Source organism: Semicossyphus pulcher, unplaced genomic scaffold, assembly GCF_022749685.1.
Source record: "Semicossyphus pulcher isolate SPU_LCO1_2020_fin unplaced genomic scaffold, fSemPul1.0.p SCAF_18, whole genome shotgun sequence".
Classification (NCBI taxonomy): Eukaryota; Metazoa; Chordata; class Actinopteri; order Labriformes; family Labridae; genus Semicossyphus; species Semicossyphus pulcher.
Genome location: NW_027211691.1, coordinates 10,338,777 through 10,363,487, shown reverse-complemented (window position 1 = coordinate 10,363,487; position 24,711 = coordinate 10,338,777). Strand labels below are relative to the sequence as shown.

The 24,711-nt window shown below is 43.7% G+C and overlaps 1 protein-coding gene across 2 annotated transcripts in view; it reads right to left on the bottom strand.

Annotated features, from left to right (window-relative positions):
• The window catches only part of sema5a (sema domain, seven thrombospondin repeats (type 1 and type 1-like), transmembrane domain (TM) and short cytoplasmic domain, (semaphorin) 5A), a 145,899-nt gene extending 122,049 nt beyond the window's left edge, over nucleotides 1-23,850 (bottom strand). For both annotated transcript variants that reach the window (XR_011308562.1, XM_069667533.1), the window contains exon 1: nucleotides 23,777-23,850. The gene's annotated coding sequence lies outside the window, so the exon portion shown is untranslated. The remainder of the gene's footprint in view (nucleotides 1-23,776) is intronic.
• Between the last annotated feature and the right edge of the window lie 861 nt (nucleotides 23,851-24,711).

Sequence of the window (24,711 nt, the reverse complement as noted above, 5' to 3'; positions counted from 1 at the left end):
CTCCTCAAAAATAGAGACGCCTGAGACTTGCAGCCACTTTTACAACCATCCTGCACACCTTAGCCCCAGGCAGATTGTGTCTCCGGATCTATTAAGGCCATGTAAAGGCGAAAAGTTCAGCCTAACTACGGGATGTACTACTTCACTAACTCTTCTTCTTCTTCCTCCTTATTTCCGTTCACTTCTTCTGGAGCAGGGCCTTAGGGTACCGGCTCTAATTGGGCATTTGATTCCCAGTTGGAGTCCCGAAGACGACTTTATTAGTCAGTGGTTCAATTAGGAGGCAGTTAAGTTGAAACTTATTGATTCTGCATTAGTGTATATATTACAGGCAGTGCTCATATTTGCATACTAACAGATAATGGTATATTTCAAACACCTGCTCTTGATCAAATATTTAGAGTCAATGTTTAAAGAGTGTTAGTGTTATAAAATATTCCCTGCAAACATTTTAATTTCACCAGTGAATAAAGTCAGCAGCTCCTCTCGAGGTCATGGCATGCCCATATTGAAAATGGCCGCTTAATAGGCTTATTTACATGCTGCGAAGATGGGAGTGAGTAAATCAAATGATTTGTGCTGCGTCTTTGAAATTCAACACATTAAAGAGGATAACTTTTAGCATCAGGGCTCAGTGATTAGGATTCTGCTGGGAGGCGGTAATTGCATCTCCTTCTGTGTGATCCAGCGTATTTCCCCCCTGAGAGTCGGGGCCAGGCTGTTTTTTGATGAAGCACAACAACATACAGATCTCAGAACACAGCTCTCGGAGGGGTAAAAAAACAGAGAAAGCGAGGAGGAGCGGGGGGCAACAATCACAAATATTAATATATTAGATGATAACTGTAGCCTGCTTTAAATGGCCAGCTTGCTGATTTGCAACCTCAGTCCTATCATGCTATCATGGGGAGCTAATACCATTATGGTAGAAAAAAGGCAATTTGGCTCTGTGCCTTTGGAGGACGCTATCCGCTTCTCCAATGGGCCCTGGAAAACTTCCACCAGATGACGCGTTTTACGTAGTCTGGCGGAGGTTTTAGGAGCTTGCTAAACTACACGTCCTCAATCTAGGACGCCCGCCTCCGATGTCTTGTTCAGAATCGTCAGGTTTGAAAAGTAGACTGCAGACTCAAAGATTTTTGAGTCGGTATATTTTCATCGTATTTCGGATTCTGTACCGCTCTGAGCCATTGCCTGCAGCGATCAATGGCAAAACTAAGAAGAAAGCTGGCGCGCTCAACTCAAAAACTACAAAAGGTATATTGCTGCCAACTCGAAGATAACACAGTAAGCACAAAAGACGTCAGCACTCGCAATAAAGTCATGAAACCCTGCAGTGATCAATGTCCGTGACTGGAAAACGGTAGTATTTGACTCCAGCATCTCTCCCTGGACCATTCCTTTCAGAGGGAGGGGCGCAATGCAAGCTGGGTGTTGTATGTAGAATGGACGAAACCACAAGCTGTTTCTACAAATTTCTCCACAGCTATGGCGCCAATTTCAAATATTATTGCTTTTATCAATTACAGAGAACAAACTTTAAAGGACAAACCTTGTTATCTAATTTTGTACTTTTTTTATATATATATATATATATATCGATAGATATATATATTTTGATCTTTATTTTTTACCCTCTGTGTGCTGATTCTTTCCTATTGTATTGTACTGTATAAGCTGCTGGAGACTGAATTTCCCAGAGGGAGTCATCCCAAAGGGATCAATAAAGTTGAGTCTAAGTCTAAGTCTAAGTCTTGTTACATAAAGGCTAAATGAAAGTAGCTTTGTGAAATGTAAGTGGCAGAGGAGAGTAAGACTTATAAGACCAATTGGCCAAAAACAGGGCAGACTGGGTAGACGACATTAGCTTGAAATGTAGACTACAGACCTGAAGATTTTTTAGACGATCCACTGGTATATTCTCGTCGTATTTCAGATTCTGCACCGCTCTGAGCCGTTGCCTGCAGCAATGCACGCTGGGTGTTGTAGGAATGTAGAATGGGCGAAACCACGAGCTGTTTGTACAATTTTCTCCACAGCTTTGGCGCCAATTTCAAATATTACTGTTTCTATCGATTGCAGAGAACACCAGCTTTGACTGACAGTGGCTTTTTCCGGGGTTGAATTGCTGCTTTAACAGTCCATAATGATAGCACACAAAACTACAATCAAACACATTGTATTTGTCATAACCTCTGCAGAATGCGAATTCTTTCTCATAGCTCCAGCTCACTTCTCCTCTTCATTGTTAGTTCCTTTTAAGAGTTTAAATGAACCTTCATACCACCCGCGACAGTTCGGCATGAATATTCACCACTCACACTCTATTTACAAAGCACTGATAGGTGACGTCTTTAACCACCCGTATTTAACATCTAACACGAACGCTCACTTAAGTCAACACAACTGCACCGATGTCGCACATAAAAGGCTTAAGACCACACTGCAATGGCCCCATCATTATTTCAGCTGCATCAATAGACGACATTATCTTCATGCTCAGGTCCAAAGGCTTAATGATCAGGTTGTCCTTCACCATGTGCTCATTAACCACTGTGACAAAGGCTTTTGTGCAGGTAGATTTCCTCTGTAAATGCCAATTGGAAGGTCACTAGAAGCAGTGAATTAGACAAAGAGTTGACAAAGAGCCAAGAAGGAACCAGCTGGTTAAATGAGGGTTCTGCCCTCATATATGGTGAGACAGAAAATGGCCCACAAGTTAACCAACCTGAAGGTGAACTTCAACATCCCTGTAAAGCTGTCAAATAGAAATTTCTCTTTGTGGCATTTACACAGGAATCCATAAAGTTCCTATTAAATGACACACTTTCATAGCAGCACGGGGGGTGGCGGGGTGATGCGTTTGAGAAGCTGCCACACTTTGTAGACAAGGACAGAAGGGGAGACATCAAACTTCTAAGGGAAATAGAAAACTCAGGCTCAAGCAGATTTTCTCCGGGTGTCATTATTGATGCTGATCCCTCGGCGCGTCACGCTACACTCTTACTAATCAGGTCTCACTATAATGTTTCCACACTGTCTCTCTCTCTCTCTGATCAATGACACTCTGCCCTGCTTTAAAAGCATGAAACTTCAGACGGAAAGCGTGAACCGCACAGTTAATCCATTCCTGTGGTGTGCTGCCAAATCGTCAACATGCCACTTTAGATGGACAGAGCGGGAGGGAGAAATGTCAAGCAGGCAAATATTAGATCATAGATGTGCAGGTTAAAGAGAGACACACAAGCGGCTATGTGTTAAGAGACTAGGGACGCACCGGTCTGATCCGTTTAATTACAGTTGAGAATGCAGTGTTTGATTCCGCTCAATCTTTTTGCATTGGCGAGCTATTGAAAAAAAATGAAACTACTAAATTATATTTCCTAAATGTTGAAATAACCGTGGCCCTTCAATGTAAAAATAAAGGAGATGTCAATGGTTTTGACGTTTAGTGGTTAGCTAATGGTATGATGTGTACCATATTTGAATCTGTAGCTGGTTTTGGAGTCTACAGCCAGGTGTGAACTAAGTGCAGAGGTGTTCAGAGAGCTGGGTCTTTAGCTGTATCGTAGAGTTTGGTAACTCATTACAGAGCTACAGGGACTACAGAGGAGAAGCTAGCGACTTAGGGCCCTGTTGTGATGGGAGTGCCTTTCATTGGCAGAGCGTAGTGGGCTGGACGGAGTGTAGATCTGGATGAGGGCATTCAGGTAGGCAGGAGCTGTTTTTGTTCTTGTAAGTGAGCAAAAGGGTTTTAAACTTGATGCGAGCGGCAGCTGGGAGCCAGAGGAGGGATATGAACAGTGGAGTGACGTGTGCTGTTTGCAGATGATCCAGGACGCAGTAGTGCGACTGGTCTTCGACCAACCCCAGAGGTTTGAATGTGCATGCAGGAAGGCCTGCCAGTAGGGGGTTGCTGTAGTCAATGCGTGAGTCTTAATCTCTGTAGGCAGGGACGTGGATTTCCAGGAAGGCAAGTGTTCTGGTTTCCGTTATTCCAATATTGACCAATCACGTATCAGCAGGCTGCGGCGTACGCGGGAAAAACAGTCCGTGTGGAGAGCAAAAGCAGGCGGACATCCCGGCTCCCATAAGCGTCATCTGACGACGATTTACCTTCTTATTAATCTCTATAAACAGACATCTGAAGTAAGTTCAGCTAACAATCTGTTCTAGATCTAAAATTTAACTTCAGATGAATTCCTTTGACGCTGTGTCACAAAAGCCGTTCAAGCCTTCAGATTTCCCGACTTCCTCGAATGCTTCAGATCGATCCGACCTCCGTTCAACAAACGAGCATTTTAAAAGTTTTCTTCTCCTCTTGATGACAGAGCTGACAAAGCTTGAATTTTTACTTCTTACAAATCTGCATCGTGATGTTGAAATTTCGGCAAAGGTAAGGCCTGTTAATAACAAGCCAATCACAAGAAAACGTTTTTTCTTTCTGTAACAATGCAGCATGCGAAGAAGGAAGTCTTAGAGGGAAGTCATTTATCGCTTACCGCCCGGGACGTTCACTCGTGTCCCCAGAGGATATATCCGGATGGGATCCGAGATTGTGAGAGTCTTCACCGGGAGTTGTGTTCTTCCTGATGTTGTACAGGGCAAATCGACATGACCGAGCAATCGAGGCCACGTGGACCTGGTCGTCAATCAGATTCCGGTCAGTCTTTGTCGGCATGATTCCAGCTGGTCCAAGCTGGATATTGATCTGTGGTTGCATCGAGGGACTGGGTGGGACAACAAGGAGCTCAGTATTGAGCTGAAGGTGGCGTTCTTTCATCCATTTAGAGATATCGGCAAGGCGTGACGAGATCCGAGCCGAGACCGTTTTGCTAGTTAGCAGTAATTTCAAAGGATTTAAAAACTGTTAAATCTGATGAAATGGAAGGGGATAAACAAAGTGATCCTAATTCATCTCGAGGGTTGAGGGAATTTTTGTACTTAATTTCATGACAATCCATCGACTAATTCAGGGGACCACATAAGAAGTCTACGCTGTCCAACAAGGACCATAAATCCAATTATTCTGTCACCAAGATGACTGAAAGCAACAACAATTCCCAAAGCCTGACACTGCAAAGTTAGGGTAATGGCTTTAATGAACGAAATGATGTCAACAATAATTCCCTCTGTTATTGTAAAGTGCATATGCGCACACACTGGACACACATTAACGCATGCAGTCTTCAAAACAACAATACCCTTCCAGCTCCCGTCATATCTGCCTCGTTGAGAACATTCGAGGACGTCACAGTGAGACAACTAATTGCAAGTCTTTGGGGTACGGCGCCAACGTGCCCCGAAACAGTGACAACATAAAACAAGTTACCTCTAATTGACCCAAATGAGCCATGTAACAAACAGAAATCACTTTGATGATGTGTCATCACTTCCCTCAGACAGAGCGACAGGGATTAGAGGCTACAGTGTGTAAGACAACAGATCCTGTCTGTCTGCGAGCGCGTGTGAGTGCGCAGATACTTTCTGTCGGGACAAATCACATATCAAACGGGCTCATAAACATTTTTTCGTCTGGGTAAAACTACAAAGATAGAACTATACAGAAGAAGTCACCCCTCTGTCTTGCTAGGAGGCGGGTGGAGGGGGGTATAATTGGGAGAAGAATGCATGTGTCAGCAGGTATAGTGCAGGTGTGTAGGTGTGTGTGCAGATTTAATGAGTTTTGTGTGGGGAAACTCCAAGGTTTCCGGGATAAAAGTTAAAAGTTATAGTCTCTATTTGGGGCAGCATTAAATCCTAGAGTCTTAGCAGCTGCAGGCTTGTCTTCTAACTTGATTAGGCAGGTATGGGTCAACAAGGACAAGTCGATACCACACACATTAAAACACAAAAGCACAAACACAGTCTTTCTTTTAACATTTAAATGCAGCCAAAACCCCTCTCAAAACAGCCACCAAGGGGCGGAAACAATACCATGTGATCCGCAAAGGCTCCCTCCCTACAGATGAAGAGACACGCGAGCCCCGTATGGCATGTGTCTATAGCTGTGGCAGCTCTAATTTAAGCTCACAGCTAAATATACAGTACGGTGCAACGCTGCCCCTCTGAACCATGCATTCGCGATGCCTTTGATGGCTCGACATCAAAGCTGCATACCACCACTTTTAACTCCAATATATTAATTCACTTTCTATGTTTAGGCCTCTATTTTGCTGCGAAGATGAAAAGTGAACTTGCCCTCGCTATGCATATTCATGCAAGCGTGCAAGACACCTTAGAGTCTCCAGCCGTACTAAGTTCCACGTTCGAGCGCTTTTGGTCGGATTTGCCAGAAGCAATAGCGTGTATTAATTTGGAAATACCTTCCTGTGTCATTATAATAAAAAATTACAGGTTGCGGTCGTGGTTAATACCCCTTCAGTGCTCTTAATCCCCAGGAGTCAGTCGCAAGAACGCAGGGACTATTTAATGTGTGGTCTCCACCGGTGTTGACGCACCAGCCCTGGGGTCCATCTGGGCCTGATTGTAGGCCAAAAACAGATGTTCCTGCCTGGTTATGCGTGTTTGTGTGTGCATGGTTTCTCCACTACCTTTAAAAGCGTGTGTGTGTGTGTGTGTGTGTGTGTGTGTGTGTGTGTGTGTACACAGCTGTCTACCTGACCCAGATGTATCTATTACTGCTGAAATGCCTCTTTGTCAGTGTGAGCGTACCTGACCCACTTGTATCAGTTTATGTTTACTTGCGCGTTCCTCTGTGAGCAAGAGTTTGTATCTGTGCCTCCTTTTGTTTATTTTTGTGATATTTTATTACCCTTTTAAGAGCACTGTTACAAGCCGCTTACAGGGTCCTATTTATTGGTGTTTCCTAACAGTGTAAACGTGGTATGTGACTTAGGATGTGCTGTTTGTGTGTTTTTTTTCAATACACTTGCAAATTCTTCTAAATCCCCGAGGAAAGAGTGTGTGAGCGTTTTGTAGAGCTGAAACAATTTGATGTTCTGAGATTAAACTTCTGAGCGAGGGCCGGGGATGCGAGGGGGAGATGATTTGCTGCTTCTTCTCTTTCATATCACTACATTACATAATATGTTTGGATCGAGATCTGTAAGTTCTGACGTACTTCAGTGTTGTGTTTTTCTTCTTCTCCAGGCTTCTTGTATAGACAATTATTCATTCATTTTAGGAACATTTTTTAATTATACTATCACATTTAAATAAACAGAGCAATGTTTTTAGTTCCATTTTGTGCTACATTTCGGCTCATGTAAAAATGTTTGCATCAAACTAAGATTAAAAATTACGATCTCTCGGGGCGCCGGTTTAGCTCAGGTGTTAAATCACGCGGCCCATATACAGAGGCTGCACGTCCTCGATGCAGCGGCCCCAGGTTTGACTCCCACCCTCGGCTATTTGGCGCGTGTCATCCCCAATCTCTCCTCCTTGTTTCTGACACTATCCAATGCTCTCTCTAGTAAAGGCATAAAAGGCCAAAATAAATAAATAAAATTAAGTTATCTCCCTGAATTTGGTGCATCTTTACATTGGTGCATTATTGGTAATTTCAGTGTGTCTCTTTGGGAGTTGGGTGAACAGGGTGTCGCGCTGCACAGCGTCGCTGTTATGGATGTCTGACTTGACGCAACGCTACCCCTCTTGGCCCTCATACACTCATCATACTGCACTTTGTAGTGTTTTTTCTGGTGGTTGAACCAGTTGGTTGTGTTGCTTTGCAGTGCAGACACAGGTTTCATGCACTCTTTGAACACTCATGATTTCTCCTACCTAACATCACTTGCGCTAAACCTGAAATACAGGCGATGACGAACCGTTTCTGGGGGACCAGCTCTTCGTCTTCTGTTCCACACATTTGACTTTTGTTTCTCCCCATCGGTTTACTCTTCTCTCTAATTACAAACAAGGTATGCGCTCATGACATGACGTGCCAGCTCCCTCAAATTTAAAACCAAAACCTCTCTATCGCCCCCTGGGGGAGTGGGGTCTGCGAAATAGTTATAATAAATTTATAATAAATTATAAAATTATGCTTTATCATTAAAAACCGCGTGTCTGAAGATGAGGACTGTTTGCGCCAATGATACAAGCATATTGTGTCCATTACTCCCACCCACGTCTGGACCAATAGAAACTGATATGGCTGTGACACATCACATCCATCTGTCATGAATCACTCACCTAACTCAGGTCGCAACGAACTGTTCATGCAACTGTCTTGCTGCTGAACATTTTCGAGGAGTAGCATTTATACTTTTCAAGTCCATAAGCACTTTGAATAAAATGTTTTAAAGTCTATAAGTGGTATTAACATGACTCTAATTTACATGTTTTTCTGTTTATCCCTTTGAAACAGGTCTGAAGTATTTGATAAGTTTTACAATACAAATGGTTCAAATGGCATCTAAGAGTGCAAATGTTAATAAGCATATGGTTAGCGGATATCGTCATCAATCATGTTTATTTAATTGTGGGTAGCCAAAATGCGTGCGCAATACATGTGTCCACTTGGATGCATTCAATCAATTGTAGTGACGATTTGACAAAATGTAAAAGAAAACAGAAACCATTTACCAACCAGTGACAGCACAAACAAATCAATACCTTTTGGTAAACAAATGTGAAAAAGATGTCATTTATAAACATGAATAAAGTGACAAGATGGGCAACAAAACAAAGGAATTTATTCAAATCTATGCTTTGTTAAAAGATCACTTGCTGTTAGCTGAAGTCTTAAACTGTGAAAGAGAAAACTTCCACACAGGATGTTGAATCAACAGATCGCCTTGCGTGACTTGCAGATATTTTGATTTGACTACATTACTTCTGTTTTGTTATCTCTGTTATGTTAATGTTGAAGAAAACGACAAATTAGATCAAGCTCATCTGAGTGTATGGCAACAACCTCCCAGCTAGTCATTATAATCAGGCTCTTTAGTATCTTGTGTGCCTAATTTATAGCTTGTTGAATCCCTCTTTCACGTTAACATAAGTTGCAGATTAGCAGCAGCTACAAGCTTGTAACACAGATCTGCTTCTTTGTTTACCCCCCATATTTTTTATACCATTTTGCATTAAAATATTCGCAGACAAGCCGATGGAAGTCTGGAGATTTTCTTATTTAAGTCTAGTGGTGGCTTCAAAAGTGTCAGGTGCATTTTCTCATGATTCTATTGCTCAGGTTCAAAGTCAGAGCAAATTTAAGTGTGTACGTGCGTGACCATGCCTGATACCTTTGCTCCACTTTATGCTCCAGCGAGCTCGTCTGGACACCTGCATTATACTTGCAGTGCATATTATTGTATACACGCATGCCCGTGAATATGAACATGTGAGTGAATGTATCTCGGTGTCCGCCGGTGAATTCCCGGAGGCACCGATCTGCTCGGCTGCCTGCAAAGACTCCAAACACAGCGTAGAAATGGCTTTCAGACTCACGCTGACCTGCTCTTCACAACGTGTAAAGTGGAGGAGACGCAAGACTGGAGAGGGTGAGGAGGCGAGAAAGTCGTTTAGGGTCACTTGTGGTAGATTACCGGAGAGAGGAGGGTAATAATGAGAGGAATAGAGGAACAAAGGATGAAGGAGATGCAGGAGCAGATGAGGAGTAGAGGTTGGATGAGATGAAATTAAGGGTGGATGGAGGAGGTTGAAAGAAAGAGGAGGAAGGGTTAGGAAGGAACAAAAGGGGCGCTGAGTGAGGAGAAGGGGAGAGGATTAAAGGAGATGGGTTTAGATGGAGAGAAAGTAAAGGACTTTGGAGTTTGGAGGCACTTCAGATAAGGAAAGGAAGGCTGGAAAGTGCAGCCTCGCTATGATGAGTTCCTGGGATCTCCATAAGTAACACCACATGCCGTAAAAATGCAACTCCTCACTTCTCTCCAGCGCTGGGTGTGTATGTCATGTGTCAGGAGCGCCGGTCCCACAGAGGTAATTGAATCAGGACGTGAAAACAACAGGGGAACAGACTCGGGGTGAGGTGGTCAGACGCAGCTGGAAAAGCAGCAGTCGCCCCCTTTTAAAGTGAAAGGAAAAGGAAACACGGAGGGGGGGGGGACGGAGTCTGTGGGACCGCGGCGCCTGGAGAGCTGACTCCGCATGGCCTTTCACAGGAGACACGGCTCCAGGTGCAACACAGTGCAGGTCCTTTTAACATCCAATTCGACTCCAATTCACCATGTCTTCTATTTCTTTAGCCCTCCTTGACACCGTGTGTGCCAGCTTTCACGAGAACACCAGGGTCTCTTTGGTGTCGATTTATGTCAGCTGCGTTTATATAATCCATTGTGGTTGGATTTGGTGACAAAATGAGGGAAATAGATTCAAACACTCCTGACAAGGAAAGGTTGACTGAAAAGAACCTGTTAAAAAAATACACAAACAACCATTAACTTCAAATGCTCCTCTAGGCTCTTATTTTGAAATGTACCTCAATTCTTTCAAACAACACGTAGCCTATCTGGTTCTTTTTCTGCACTTACTATGAAGTCATGCTGTAAACATCACTTATACCTGTTTCCCACCGAAATGCGCGTTGGCGCAGATTTTTCAGACCCGGGAAGACCCACTTCAACATGCTGATTGTCTCTTTTCCCATTGCCAGTGAAGTATACTCCTGTCAGTCTCTTTTCTGCTGGCATCGCGGCAGAAAGGGGGCGGAGATTAGCGTGTCGACACGAGTTTTGTGTTCCCATCACTGCCGATTGGAGCTGAGACGATTACCCGGGTCTACTGCAGAGTCATTAAACTCAGTGGGAAAGGCTACAATCGGCATTCAGACCTAAGCAAAAAACCCAGGTGTTAGCAGGTTTTTTGACCTGTAGGAAAGCGGCTTTAATGACTCAAATTTTTATGTGATTTGGATCAGGTTTCCCAACGTCAGATTTGCTATAAAAGAAGTAGAAATAATCTAGTTTACACCAGAAAATACCTCCAACAACCTGGCTGCTTTTACAGGCTACAAATGTTGCCCTGTAAGGAGCAAAAATAAGGTGAGAGGGAGCTTAAAGAGCTCTGTTTGCCATGCGTCTTTTGCAAACTACCGCTTTTGTAAAGGGGGAAATTGCCTGTAAAAACTTCCTCATCCCTCAAAGCGAAGAAAATCTGGATGTGGAGGTTCATTGCGGGAGCAGCGTGTAAATAAACATAAACAACACGAGGTGTAAACGAGCCTAACAAGGATTAAAAAAAAAAAAAAGGTGGGATCGTCGTCTCCACAGCTGGCCCAGACTGTTAATGTCTGCACTTTTTCTATTAGACCGGACCCCCTGGCTGCCTCATACAATTATGTTATTCTTCAGGGGGCTGCGAGTGTGGGTGTCTGCGTTGGGAGACTGTGTCTGGAGGTGATAAAACAGCAGAAAGCACATAAATAATGACTTAATGATCCCCTCCACCCTTTTTTTTGCTATAATGATGACGGTGGAGTTTTCCTGCTTGGGGGCTGGCAGGGTTATACACATGTGGCCTCCAGGTGCTCTCAACTCCATCTCTGTTACTTCTTCACCTCCCAACTTGCAAAAAATACTTTTACATTGTCCATCTTTTTCTACCCTTTCTGTCATGTTGCTTCCACTGCAGAAATATGTATCAAATACGAACAATAACGTTCTGTTCTTGAGGGGAATCGCACAGCTGGATGATCTGCATAAATCAACCTGTCAGGTTGCATTCTTCTGCACACAGTGGAGTTTATACGGAGGTGGATTTGTGTGAATGTGGAAGAGAAGGAGAGAATAAGGGAGGGAAACGGGTAATTCTGATTGACACAATGTGTGGGACCTGACGCAAAGTCAGACGTGCGGCTAAATTATAGTCCAGCCACGGAGGCAGAAACAACAGTGATTGGTGTAATTGTTTCTTTAGGTGTGTTCTCCTTCCAGTAAATCATGTGACTGTACACTGCAATTAACATCCTTTAACTCCACGGTAATCGTTCTCTGCGGCTAAACATGGACGCAGACGATTTGTGTTAGAAATCTTTGCTGCTTTAGATATTTTTAATTATTATGCCAGCACGTACAATTGCTGTTTGCAGGCAGTGAAAAGCAGCAAGTTTGACTCTGAATGTCAATGATTAACACAGCAGGAGAAGCACTAAAGGCTGAGAATGAATGATGAAATAAAGTGACTGAAACCTGACAATTACTGTAATTGCTTTAGCTAAAACTGATGAACCCGGAATATCTAAGAGTGTGAGAAATCACACCTGCATTAGCAGTCATCTAAAAAACTATTTGGAAAGTGTTAATTATGATATATGGTACCCAAAGGAGTGAGAGAGAGGGGGAGGCGGAGAGGCCGCGGAGCTCTACCGATGACAGTGACATGTTACAGTGTTTCCCTTTGTGTGCACAGAGACCTGCCACCGCCTGTGGCTGTTTTTGGGGCTGAATTGGTTCCAGGAAGCAGAAAGTGCTGTTGTTTCACGCTTATTAAAACACAACGTCGGCCATAAAGCAGAACACGAGGGCTGTTTGTGTCCTTCAGTAAGTTACTGCATGCCTCCCAGAGCCGTCTGACCCTGCACTCTGACCTTCACGCATCGGGAGGGGGGGGGACGGGCGAGGAGATTATTTCCATTTCTGAAGGAACAAAGTAAAACATTAAAGGTAGATTTTCTTACAAAGTAAAAGGTAGTAGGGAGCTTTAATGGGGATCAGGGGTAGTCGGAAAACATTCTTTTCTCTTAGAATAATTCGAATTGTTTGCAGATCCCCAGCTACAAATTTGTAGTTCTCAGACAGCAGCGGAGACATTAAACAGCAGAGAAAATTCTACTATATTTCCTTGCACAATTACCTCCTGAGTATCAACCGCCTGACGGTCTCTAGCAACAGTTTCCTCTTCTCATTGTGTGATATAACTCCTTTTTGTGAGCTTTTCTAAAGTCAATAAAAAGACGTCCACCCTGCAGGAAAGAATCCCCCTTTGCCCTTAACTGCTGCAGAGAAGGGAGCACTTTTCTAACCAGAAAGCCTTAAGGGAACAACATGGAGCATAAAATGGATCAGGATGCTACGGGGGCCATCGCTTCAGAAGGGCAGAGGTCTATTTTTAATGACAACAAGAGCGCTGCAACAAAGTGTTTTGCCAGGGCGAGTCCTGAGGAAATGTATCCTCTGCGTAGGAGTACCGTAGGAGGCCTAAGAGTTCTGCAACAGCTTGAGTCAAAAACAACTGTGAAGGTTTCCTGCAACAAACTCCATTTCATCCTTCATTTATAATGATTAGATGGAGCTTATCTCCGTTTATCCTCATTACAGGAAAACAGGCAATTAAGCGGTGTTAAAGTGTGTGTTTTTGAGCAGCTGTGCATCGTCTTTACACGGGCTTTGGAAGGCAGCCGTGAGGTCGAGGTCAGTGCCGGGGTCGGCTCTGGTCAAGCTGAGGTCAACCAGTGGGGTCTCTGAGAAAGTGAAACCAGAGCCTTTCCTTCCAGTCACTTTCAGTCGCCCTGCTGACCTCGAGCATGCCCGACACATGCACCTGAGAGCTGAGCCGCATGTGAAACTAACAGCAGAACTAATAATATTCTTCAGATTTGTACACTGGGATATTTCTGTTCCTGCCCTGACCCGTTCTGGTGCGCTTATTCTCGGGGATTTATTTGTTGATATCATCTTTCTTTTTGTCTGTCTGACTGTGTCCAATCTCAGTCTTCATTATGCGACTGCGCAGGGATTAAAGCTCAACTAAGCCTCCTTAAAGTGTGTGGACACAGGGATGTGTTTAGGTGTCTATTTCAGCTGCTGTTAAATCCAGGTCATCAAATATGGCAGCTTGGTCAGTGGCCCGACACTTCAGTAATGACGCTGCAGTTTCCCCTTTCGCATATTTACTGGAGCCAGTCCTGCTTCTTAGTGGTTTGATATAGCATTGTTGCAGTTGATGTAGCCTGCAGAGAGCAAATCTTCTCTTGGGACATATGACTTTCACCCAGGAGGCTGAGGTTCAATCCACATGAGAAATAAATGGAAAATAACGTGAAGTTAAAACTAGATACGTTAAAGCTTAGAGGTGGGAATCGCAGGGTAACTCACAATACAATACGCAGCCCACGCTAATGATAATATCACGATACAGCGATTCTACGATAATTTATATAAAAAATAAAATAATGATACATAATAAAGCGAACATACTTGGCGTACAGTACTTATTTTAAGGCAAGTCATGGTCTTTCCCTAAACCTAACTAAGTAGATTTGGTTGCACGCCTCGAAGATCTCAGTTTCGTTCTCTTTGGCGGCACCTATGGCGATAAACAGTAATTGCGGGAGCACACTTCGCAGATATCCAGACAGTGTCTCGTGTATGACGTCCACGGTTGGCTCCCGTTGTAACTCTTGATTTTCCTCGCTGATGGTCGCTTTCCTTTTCAGACTGTTTGCCTTCATCTGAGCGTCGAGTTTGTTTCTTTTTCTTTGGATTTTCACTTATTTTTGAAGTTGTATCTGAAGTCATCGATCTTTTCTTTGTTTGTTCAGCCATAGTAGATTACTGTTTGAGACCGAAAAAGGAGCCACTTAGCTCCGCCTACCCTCTCTGGCAGACCAACCACTAACTGGACGCTGCTTTTCTCCGCTAAAGTTGCACCAGACACCCAGTCTGTAATGCTGCAAATGCAAAGGCTTTCATCAGTGGGCCATAGGCTCAATCACCGTAGTGTTACCTCATTCGGCGATCGATACTAACTTAACATTTATTTATTTGAAAATCTTCAAGAATATTACTTTAACTGATTGCTTTATTTTGAAATTCCTGTTCAGAGGGGTACCTTGATGGTCATATTTTAAGTGGGTGAAAATGTGTTATTTATTTCTAATTCCAGCTTCCTCTTTCAATCCTAGAAAGAAGAAGGGGACAAAATACACATCTCATCCCGTGGAATCTTTAAACAACTCACTTCAAACCCAACAGGGCAGGCGAAGCACAGGCAGCGAGTCAGCACAACTCTTGAACGCAGCTCACCTCTCGGGGGAATCCAGTAACACAATGGAGCCGGGGCAGGAGAATAGAAACACTCTCTTGTTTCATGAGCAGCATAATCAGACCACTGTATTAGCTAACCAACACTGTCTATGAAAATAAGGACACTCCAGGCAATACCTCTTGAATTACTCCATTGTCTCTTACAGTAACTGATACCCTTATCACCACAGCCCAGAACCTGGCTAGACTCTTAATAGACTTAATGTTCCATGACAAAATACCCCTCGTAACCAAACTCCCACCAGAATTAAACTCCAAATGTCGACTTCCTCTCGTGCAAAGAGCTTTAAAAAAAATCAAAGTCAAGTGAGCTTAGAGTTCTGTAAGTGTGCAATCAACAAAGTAGTGTGTTCACCACTGGCAAACTGAGGGCTCTTTCTTACTGATGGTTTATTCAAGGAAGAATGAGATGTTATTCAGCAGGAATAATAAGTGGTTTGTTATTCACTGCTGGTGGTTTAGATCAGACCACACATCCTCTGCACCGTGGTTTCACCTTCACAACTGAGGCAGCTTTGTGTCTGCGCCGGGTCGGACTACACATTCAGACTGGTAAAGGGCATGACTCATGAGAGTCTCATGTCTGGAGTGTGTGGAGAGTGTGCAGCGTTTGCAGGCACGGATTTAGAAAACAATACAGTAGTTAGTGGGGTGTGAAGGAGTGCTCTACGGTCAAGATCACGCTACTGTGTTTTCTTACATTCTTTTCCCACTTCTCGTTTCAAGGGCGCTGGTTCGGTTTCAGCACACAGGGAAGTAAGAGGTCCTTCAGTGAAATATGTAAATTACTGCATTATTAATGCAGCAACCCGACTGAGAACACTTTTAGTTTCCTTGATAGAGACTTCATACTTTCTGATAAAAATATGGTATTTGCAGCTCTATTTTTATTTATGTCCAATTTGCGCATGTTTTAAGGGGGATTTTAAAGCTACAGTAGGCAACTTTTTTTTATAAGAATTTGCTTAAAATAACCAATTTGATTTGATTGATGATTGATTTTCACTACCAATATTACATTGAAATGATGTTGATTGCTGATCTGCAACTGAGAGCACCCGCCCCTTTGCATCCAGTCTGCAGCCGTGTCCACACGTACACAGGTATTTTTCAAAACGTAGCCTTTTCTCTGCGTTTGGCCGTTCATTTACTCAAAAAAACTTTAGGTCACTGAAAATGTATCTTTAGTAAAGCTCTAGCCAGGGTGAAGACTTTTAGCAACTCAGTTTCCACGGAGACGTGTTGGCAGGGTAAACAGCGTTTTTTTGGCGTCAGGCTGTGCGCCATTATCTCCTTTGGCGTCACAAATGAGGCGTCATTCCTCGCAAAATGACGGACGTGACAAAAACAGTGATGCTTCTAACCTTGCTAACAGGACGTTTTACATGTTTACACATATGTGTGCGGTTACTTGTCCACTATATTGATATATCGTCCCCCTTCCTTTATGCGCCCGACGGGTAGTCTTCCGGCAATAGACTTTTACAGACTTTTGATTGGCAGCAATTTTCTTTTTCTTCTTTGCATGACCGGGTTATATCGCTGCCTGTTGGTGTGGCATTCTCATGACGGCGTTTCTGTTGTGTTTTTGCATTTTTGTTTAGACTGGGATTTTTTTTATAACCGTGCATATGTGAACGCGTTTTTTTTGGAAACGAAGGAGGGAAAAACTCTTTTTAGGCAAATACCCATGTACATGTGGACATGGCCTGAATCAAACAACCAATTGGGTTTAGCTTTCCACGTAACTAGCCAATCACAGCAACTCTGAACAAACAAGCGCCATCCAGCTTCCATGTGACTTGTGTCATAGTGTAAATTTCCTGTACCCTCCTTTGCCGACAACGACATATACCGCTAAAGAAACAAAAAGAAGGAAGAGCATGGAGGAGAAAAAAGCTACAAGGAGAAAATAAAAAGAGGGATCAGACGAGTGGGAGTGTAAGGGGCTGAAGAGCAAAGCAGAGGTTGCCCTGTTCCTTCTTGTCGGGTAGCGGTAGCTTTTACGGTAACAGCTAACGGTAGCACTAAGCTCCAACACCAAGAGGTAAAAAGGCGGTCCACACCAAGAAACATAACTATGATGATAACTTTAGAAGTATTTGAACATCTTGCCAGTAATAAAGTGTACTCTCTCTCTCTCTTTGCCTTGGTGGTGCAGAGAGACGCACCGCACAACGGCTGCGTGGCACACACATGTGCGTGCAAAATGCACGCACATGTTTGGTATGTTATTTGGTGGGAGGGGCTTAGCGGAGTGATACAGGAGGGTTTTTTCCAATGGAACGTTCACGTTGCTCACTGCCACTTTAATTGAGAATTAAAACTTGGATAACATTTTGTTCTGAACTAGAAGTCGAGCTTCAAATAATAAATCTGCAGAGGTTTTAATGGGGCAGGAAATAAGAAAAAAACATGTTTTCTGCTGAATAAAATGGATATAATTTTTGTCCTTCTTACTAATCTCTGCTGTTTTTGAGAAATATTTGCACTACGTCTTTGTGCCTGGATCAATTATTTAAATGAAAGCATCGCTTTGAGGGGAAATGTGTCTTTGATGGAACAGCTAGACGTTTAAACATGACAGGGAGCCTCGACGAGACGCTGCTTCTTTTTAAGTAGTCACAAGGTAAAGAGATTGGCAAGCACTGTTTTAGTCCTTCATATAGCATTGCATATTCAAAGCTCACCTTTTTTATACCTGAAACTTTACTGATAATGAGCTGTAAAGAAAAAAAAGCAGGACCGTACAACTTTTCTCAAACAGAAATGTACTTTCCACCTCTGTGTGGAGCCTGACAGGTGAAACCCAGGGAAACAAAGTGCCTGCAGTGCATGCAAGGTGATAATTGAGAGTGACTCAAGTGACTTTGTGGGCAAAAACATTTGAATTGGAGTTTGCTGAGAGTAAGACCACTCTGTTTGGAAACAGGCTTTAGTGAGCAAACAGAGAAACTGCAAACGAAAAATGAGAGGATTTTAAGGATTGTGAAAAGTGAGGGAGACGTGTCCCCTTCATGCCCAGCGGAGAGAACGCCTTCTCTTCATTTTCTCTCTCTTCATCTTGTTTTCTGTCACTTCTCTCTCCTCTCCTGTCTTCCCTTCATCTCCCCTTCCCTTCTCTTTCTGCCTGCAGTGCCTGGTTGTTCTCTCTCTGTTGTCGTGTGTCTCTCTGTCCGTCCTTCTCTCAGGACGTCTCGCGCTGACAGATGAATCCAGCAGACTGATGCTTCCCGGGACCGACTAGACCGCCGCCTCTTGAGAGGAACTCCTCCTTGTACTGTAGTCTGTATATTTAACAATTTCCCTGCAGCCCAACCCGCCCGCCCGCCTGCCTGTCTGGTTGTCAATCCTTGTATCACCCCTTCTATCTCTCCATAACTCCTTTTTCTTTTGCCCTTTCTTTTTCCACTCACAAAGCAGACGCCTCCCTCCTTTGTCTGCTTAACTTAAGTTCTTATCTTTTCAACTCTATCTGCGCCGTCCAATCTCCCTCTCTCTCTTTATATCTCTCTTCTAATCTCCCGCTGTATCTCTCCTCCGCTCGCGTTTTTCCCTGCGTGGCCGAGCCACAAGCAGAGGGACGCTTTATCTTTTCCGATGTTATCGCAAACTTTCATATAAGGTCGGATTAAAAAGAATATAGCGCGCTCTGTAAATTCCTTCTCATCTGCTGAGGATAGCATCCCTCTTTGCAACTCGAATATTTTCTTTTTTCGAGGATATTGCTCTGATTAGCCCCTCGTAATGATTTCAAAGTAGAGATAAATGTTTTCATTTGCAGAAGATTAAAGGCTCTTCTGTATTTATATCCTTTCAGTGATCAAATTAAAGCTTCTCTGGCTGTTTGCGCCGCTGCGATAGATGAAGATCAGATAGTTCTAAACACATCACATCAAAACAGCTCCTTATCCGTCTAATGATATGTTCTATTAAGATAAGACGGACGCACTTCCCATGGGGGTTACAAAAATCAAACCCACGAAAGACTTCAGCTGCGTTACCTCCTGCTGATATGAAAAACATATGGTAAACACACGCAGCCAGCACGCACAAGCACCTGCTTTAGTTATAGGTGCGCGCTGCTAATTTAGCACTAACTATACATAGTTTCAAAGTCTCGCAGGAGGCAGTCCAGTTCTGCTCTCACCTCCGAGGTACAAGCCGCAGCCTGAGAGAGGAAAAGGAAACTCCAGTAAAAGAGAAATATACGAGCGGTGCGCCGCTATCAAATGATCCTCTCATTCATGCTTCAAAGTCATTCATCTTCCAGAGAAATACAGCTGGGTGACAGCCCAGAGAGTGGGGGAAAAAAAGAGTGTGTGTTTGGTGACAACTCATGACTCATTTCACCCTTCGAAAGGCCCTATGGCGCTTAATCAGTCAATAAACAAAGACCAGAAAACGACTCTTCCTCGATTTCTCCTTTTCCCCGACTCATTACACCTCTTCTTTCTCCCCCACTCCCCGTCTTCTTCCTCCTCCACTCCCCGTCTTCTTCCTCCTCCCCTCCCTCCACTTCTCTCTCTAGCAATACAACAAACTTAAACGAGTTCACAATAATCGCCTCTCCTGTTGTCACCGAAGTTTGGATCAGTCTCTCTTTAACCTTTCAAACATCCTCTCGGCTTGATCCCCAGTGAAAAAGAGGCTTTGGGGATTATTTAATCGTGACCCAAATAGAGTCTCCCTCTTCCTCCTGTAACGGCATCGTGGTTAAAAAAGACCTCTTTGCTATTTGAGCGGGGGTTTGAGGTTGAGAGGGACACAGCTAATGTAGTGCAGCCGTGCCGGAGAGTGAAGGATGCATTAGCGGCGCTAATTCCCTTTGACGCGTGGACATGAGGCTGGATGTTGTTACTCAGACCACAGACATTCGCTCTTGGATCCAAGCAGCAGAAATAATAGCGCTTTGAGGACTGCACTGTAAGTTACTCCGTACACCTGCCCCTGTGCCGTTTCTGCTGTTTAGCATGCAGAGTGAAATTATCACGCCGCTCACTTCCTGCTTTACAAGAGTCTGTCCCATTAGAAAACTGCTGTGTTTGTGTTTCTGCACGAGCAGCGCATCCACTTTTTATCACTTAATTTTCAGCTCTCTTCCAGCGGAAATCTTCTGATTCATTCTTATTTTTACCCCCATTAGTTTGGACTATGACGTATTGGCTCTTCACCGTTTTGTAACTTGGAAATGTCCCTTAAGGTCTCAGTAGAAGCGACGCAAACCTTTGCCTTAAGACTTTTGCCTTAAGATAAATACTGGTTTATAAAGTCGTTATCAACATCATCAACTGTTTTCGCTGAGTGGAGAAAATTACTTTGACTTTCGACACAGGCCAAAATTGTGATTGCGTTAATCATATAAGTGTTTTTTCTGTATGTCTGAACGTCTCTGTTAACGCACCGTGCCTGTTTTTCTCTCCACTGATTGTGCTGTAGTTCTTTGAGTCTGTTTCTTCACTTTGACTCCAGCTGTGTGGCTTTTCAGAATAATATTCCAGCCTGAAAATAAAGTCACAGTGTGCGTTATGAAATTATGCCACCATGTCAATTCTTCTCAGATATGACCTTGGCCGCTCTATCTGCATGGCAGCGATGTATTACCGTGCATCCTTTAGCGAGGATAAACAACAGATGCTGTGAGGTGGGATTTTGTGTACCACTTGATAGCTCCCTCACGATCTCTATGCCAACCGTTGTGACACTTTGGCCTTTTAAGAGAAGCTGTGCGGATGATAAACTTTCATTCTGCCAATGTTTTCATTTCCTTTGTGGCTGACGGGGCGCTCAAATCCCCCTGCAGCCAACCTTCCAGCAACCATAGCAACACTGACCATCTCATAAACCGAGAATGATGGGAGGAAAAATGTTTACTCACGCCATGGCAACTTAGTTTGTTATGCAGGAACAGGTCAGAGAAGTATCTGGATGTGCTGTGAGGACAAATAAATAAGCTCTGGCAAAAAAAAAAAAAGGAGTATAAATATTTTGAGTCAGTGTCTCCTCACATGTGGGATGATTCTCTGGAGCTACACTTTTGCAATCAGCAGAAGCAGGAAGAACAAGGGCGGGATGAGATAATGGCAAAAGTGGTTGTGATGTAAAAATAGCCTGCGGTGGTGAGAGGACAAAGCACAGCGGGGAAGAACAGCAAACCACTTCAACTACTGTTAGCGTCTCTAAGTTTACTTGCATAAGAGCAATAAATCACCCACAGATGAGAGTTTGTAAAGTCAGGGATTCACAGCCAATAAAACCCTGGATCTTTTGTGTGTCAGTGTGTACCAAACAAACCATCTCAAAGCTCCATCGTGCCGCTGTCAGATAAATAAGTAACCAAAGAGGCCAGAGGGTAATGGCTGTTTGGTTTACACGTGCATGATAATGCCTTTCACTTTCACTCCCAACAGGGCGCTCGACCCAAGAGGGGGGGCTGCCGGATCACAAAGGTCGACGACAATGGCCCTGTCATTCAAAGGGTTTCCATGGAGACCACACAGCCCGCCGAGGCCGTCGGGGTCATTTTCATCATGGAATTCTCCTGGCTGGGACTAATTGCCGTGTTTGCGCCGGCGTTCCGTGTCAGCGCGCAGGCAAATTCCCAAAACGGTGCAAATATCAATCATGCTAATCATATGCTGCTCTTTGTTAAGAGCTGGAATGTGTGGCTGGTTTTTATACCACAGCTGTATCTGGTGCACATCAGCTCTGTTACGACTCCACAGGACTGGAGAGTAAATGTTAACGCTATTATTTCTTCATCATTTGATCCGCCAACAATTTTCCCCATTAACATTCAATTTAGGGTCTCAGAAACCTCTAACCCCATTGGAATATTTAGTTCTTGTTTCATGCGACCGCAGCCTGAAACCCAAAGACAACAGACAAGCTGCTACCAGAAAATATCTTAGCTTTATAAATACCATTAATCAAATTGTTTTGCCAATTTTCAGTCCAAATTGATAAATCACCCAATGCTTGCAACCCTTTTGTTGTGTTTGCCTCTCTGTTGGGTTTTTCGAGCACTTCAGCTCCAATCTAAACTGGCAACTTTAGCCAAAAGGCATCATGTGACATGATTCCTTGATTCAGCACTTTCACATCATCCCTCTCCCTCGCTGTCTCTCTATCTTTTTCATATCTTATTCCTCTCCTTTCCTGCAGGGATTTCCAGCATTCGGCATCTAATAAATGCCTGGATGTTGTGATTCCAAAGTATTTTCTACCATCTGGATTTGGGTCCGTTTTTTTTTTATTAATATTGGTAAGCACAGTGTGACAGGACGGATGAGCCGCGGTATCCTCATGGGTCTGAGGCCATAAGATCAGAGGCTGACTGTGTTTATCAGAACTGCTGCTTTCAAGTCCCGAAAGCTTGCACGACCAAAACAACCACAGAAGAACCCGTGTGAATACAAATGAAAACAAAAAGAGACGATCTGCTCGGTGCTTTAAACTCTGGACCCAACAGCTGAGAGACGAATTAGCATGTTATCCTTGTTAGGCTTGAGGAAACATTGGTGAATAAGCGACTTAGTTAGCAATTATATCCGGTTAATTGTAGACTAATCAGCACAATCAGTGTTGGGAGATGAACATTCATCCGAACCTGCTGCAGGGCCGGATAGAGCCAAGGACAGAGCTGTGGGCTCACTGAGGAGTGCTCCTCTCAAGCACATATTTTATCTCCTGCACAGCATCAATCACGTTTTTTTCACATCTTTAACGTGAGCTCCTCTTTAACAAATAGTAGACACCGTCTTTGGACTGCTTTTCGAAGAGATGAAGGCTTCGTGGAATCTGAAATTTGTTTAGAAAAGTTCAAATGGCTCTTTCTCCACTCGTACAATAACTTTTCTGTTCAATAATACAAAAGCATACTCGGAGAACTTCAAGGACTCAGCACTTTCTCGGCAGCACCATTGTGTGGAAAAACTGAAGTTTTAAAGAGTATGGCTGGAAGGTCAGAGAACCTCAACAAAGGGATGTGCAGAATAAAAGAAACCGTGCACCTCTAGAAACTCTCATTAAATGTCATATAAAAGTTTGAGACTGTACACAATCAGCATGTCTCATAAAGGTCACACATTCTGACGTTATTTCATTAAAGGCAACCAGGATGAACATTTTTAGACTTACCTAAGCATAGCAGCAAATGTAAAAGCAGAGACAAGCACTCTACAGCCACTGAAGAAGCACTGCTGTTATTAAACTACTACACTGAACGCAATTAACCAGGAAATTACTGAGTGTGCACATTTCCCAAAGGCACTGATTTTCAGGACTTCTGTGCAGCTATGTTCTTTTTCTAAAACTACATATTTTTCATGCTTCACCCAAAATAATAATAAGAATACTTGCACCTGAATCGTCTGCCTATGACTTAACTTAACTGTCATATGTGTTGAAATATTAATCCTAATCGGTACAATAGAATGAGATTACAATGAGAGCTCTCAGGTATCTGGTGGTGGTTGCACTCTGCCAGCACCACCAAGTGGTCAGACACCGCAAAGCAAAACACAAAACTTCTAAAACTGATTATTTACGTTACGTGGTCCTGGATTTTTTTTTTGGATAACTCGTGTAAGACGCTGCCATATTCCAGTTCTGCAACATATTTCAACATATTTTAAATTGGAATTTGACTGCAATATAATGTTCAAAACAAGCAGTAGAAATGATGGGTATATTTCCAGAAGAAAAACATAACCTTGGTTCTGAAAACGGACTGGCTGCAAAAGCCTGTGTTATACCTAAATAACAAAAGCCGGTGCACGATCTGTCATAGAAAACGCTTCACTTACCAAGTGAGGTGCCCAACTCCCGTTCATCTAGCAGAGAGCGGAGCTGCGTGTCTTGTCCCGGTGAGAAGAGTGTCAGGCTGAAACAAGAAATTAAGATGAGCTGAAGATAAATCCTCAGTTCTGCTGTGTCAGAAATCGTCCTCGGCAGGTTAAACTCCTTCTCTCTCTCTGTCTGCACAGATTCCTCAGCGCTCTCTCTCGTCCCTCCGGAGCACAGTGAGCTATTTCTGCCCCCTCAGAGAAGCGCTCTGTGCCGGTGGCTCCTCGGCGCACGGGGTTGTAATCGGACACCGCACTGTCGCGCTGCGCCACAGACAATGCGCCTCCGCTCTTGAGCGCGGGGGGGGGAGACACGGGTGCCAAAAAGCAACGGCGGTGGAAAAAAACCAAAACAATAATGTCCTTTAACTACAGCATGCAGGAGCCAGGCGGAGTGGTTCAGTGCGATGCTGCTCTCAGTCACAGCTGCGTATCGCACGAGCCTGGGTTTTGATGGCTGAGGAGTGCGCCCCCACTTTGTGCGTCCACTCCAGCAGCAGCAGCAGCAGCAAGGAGAGACGTGGCAGCGGCGCACAGCTGTCCTGCAGGTGGAGTAGTAGTGGGAGGAGGAGGAGAGGATGGTAAACCACTAACCGCTGGAGCTACAAGTGGGATGACTGAGATTTGGACAGTGGGACCTATTTGACATCTTCACCTCAGTGCAATATGGTTCTCCATTTGACTCTTACAGGAAGGTCAGAGGTGAACAGCCCCCTTAGAAAAACAGTCACCTTTTGAACAGTGCATATTCGCCATCGTGAATCACGCTTTTAGCTACATATGGACTCAATTCTTGTTGTAACCTGTCGGCTTCTGCGTTGCGTTAGTTAAAGAGTAACGACGCCATTATCGCCTATTGGAATGTCTTGACCATTGACAACCGTTTTATTCTGGAA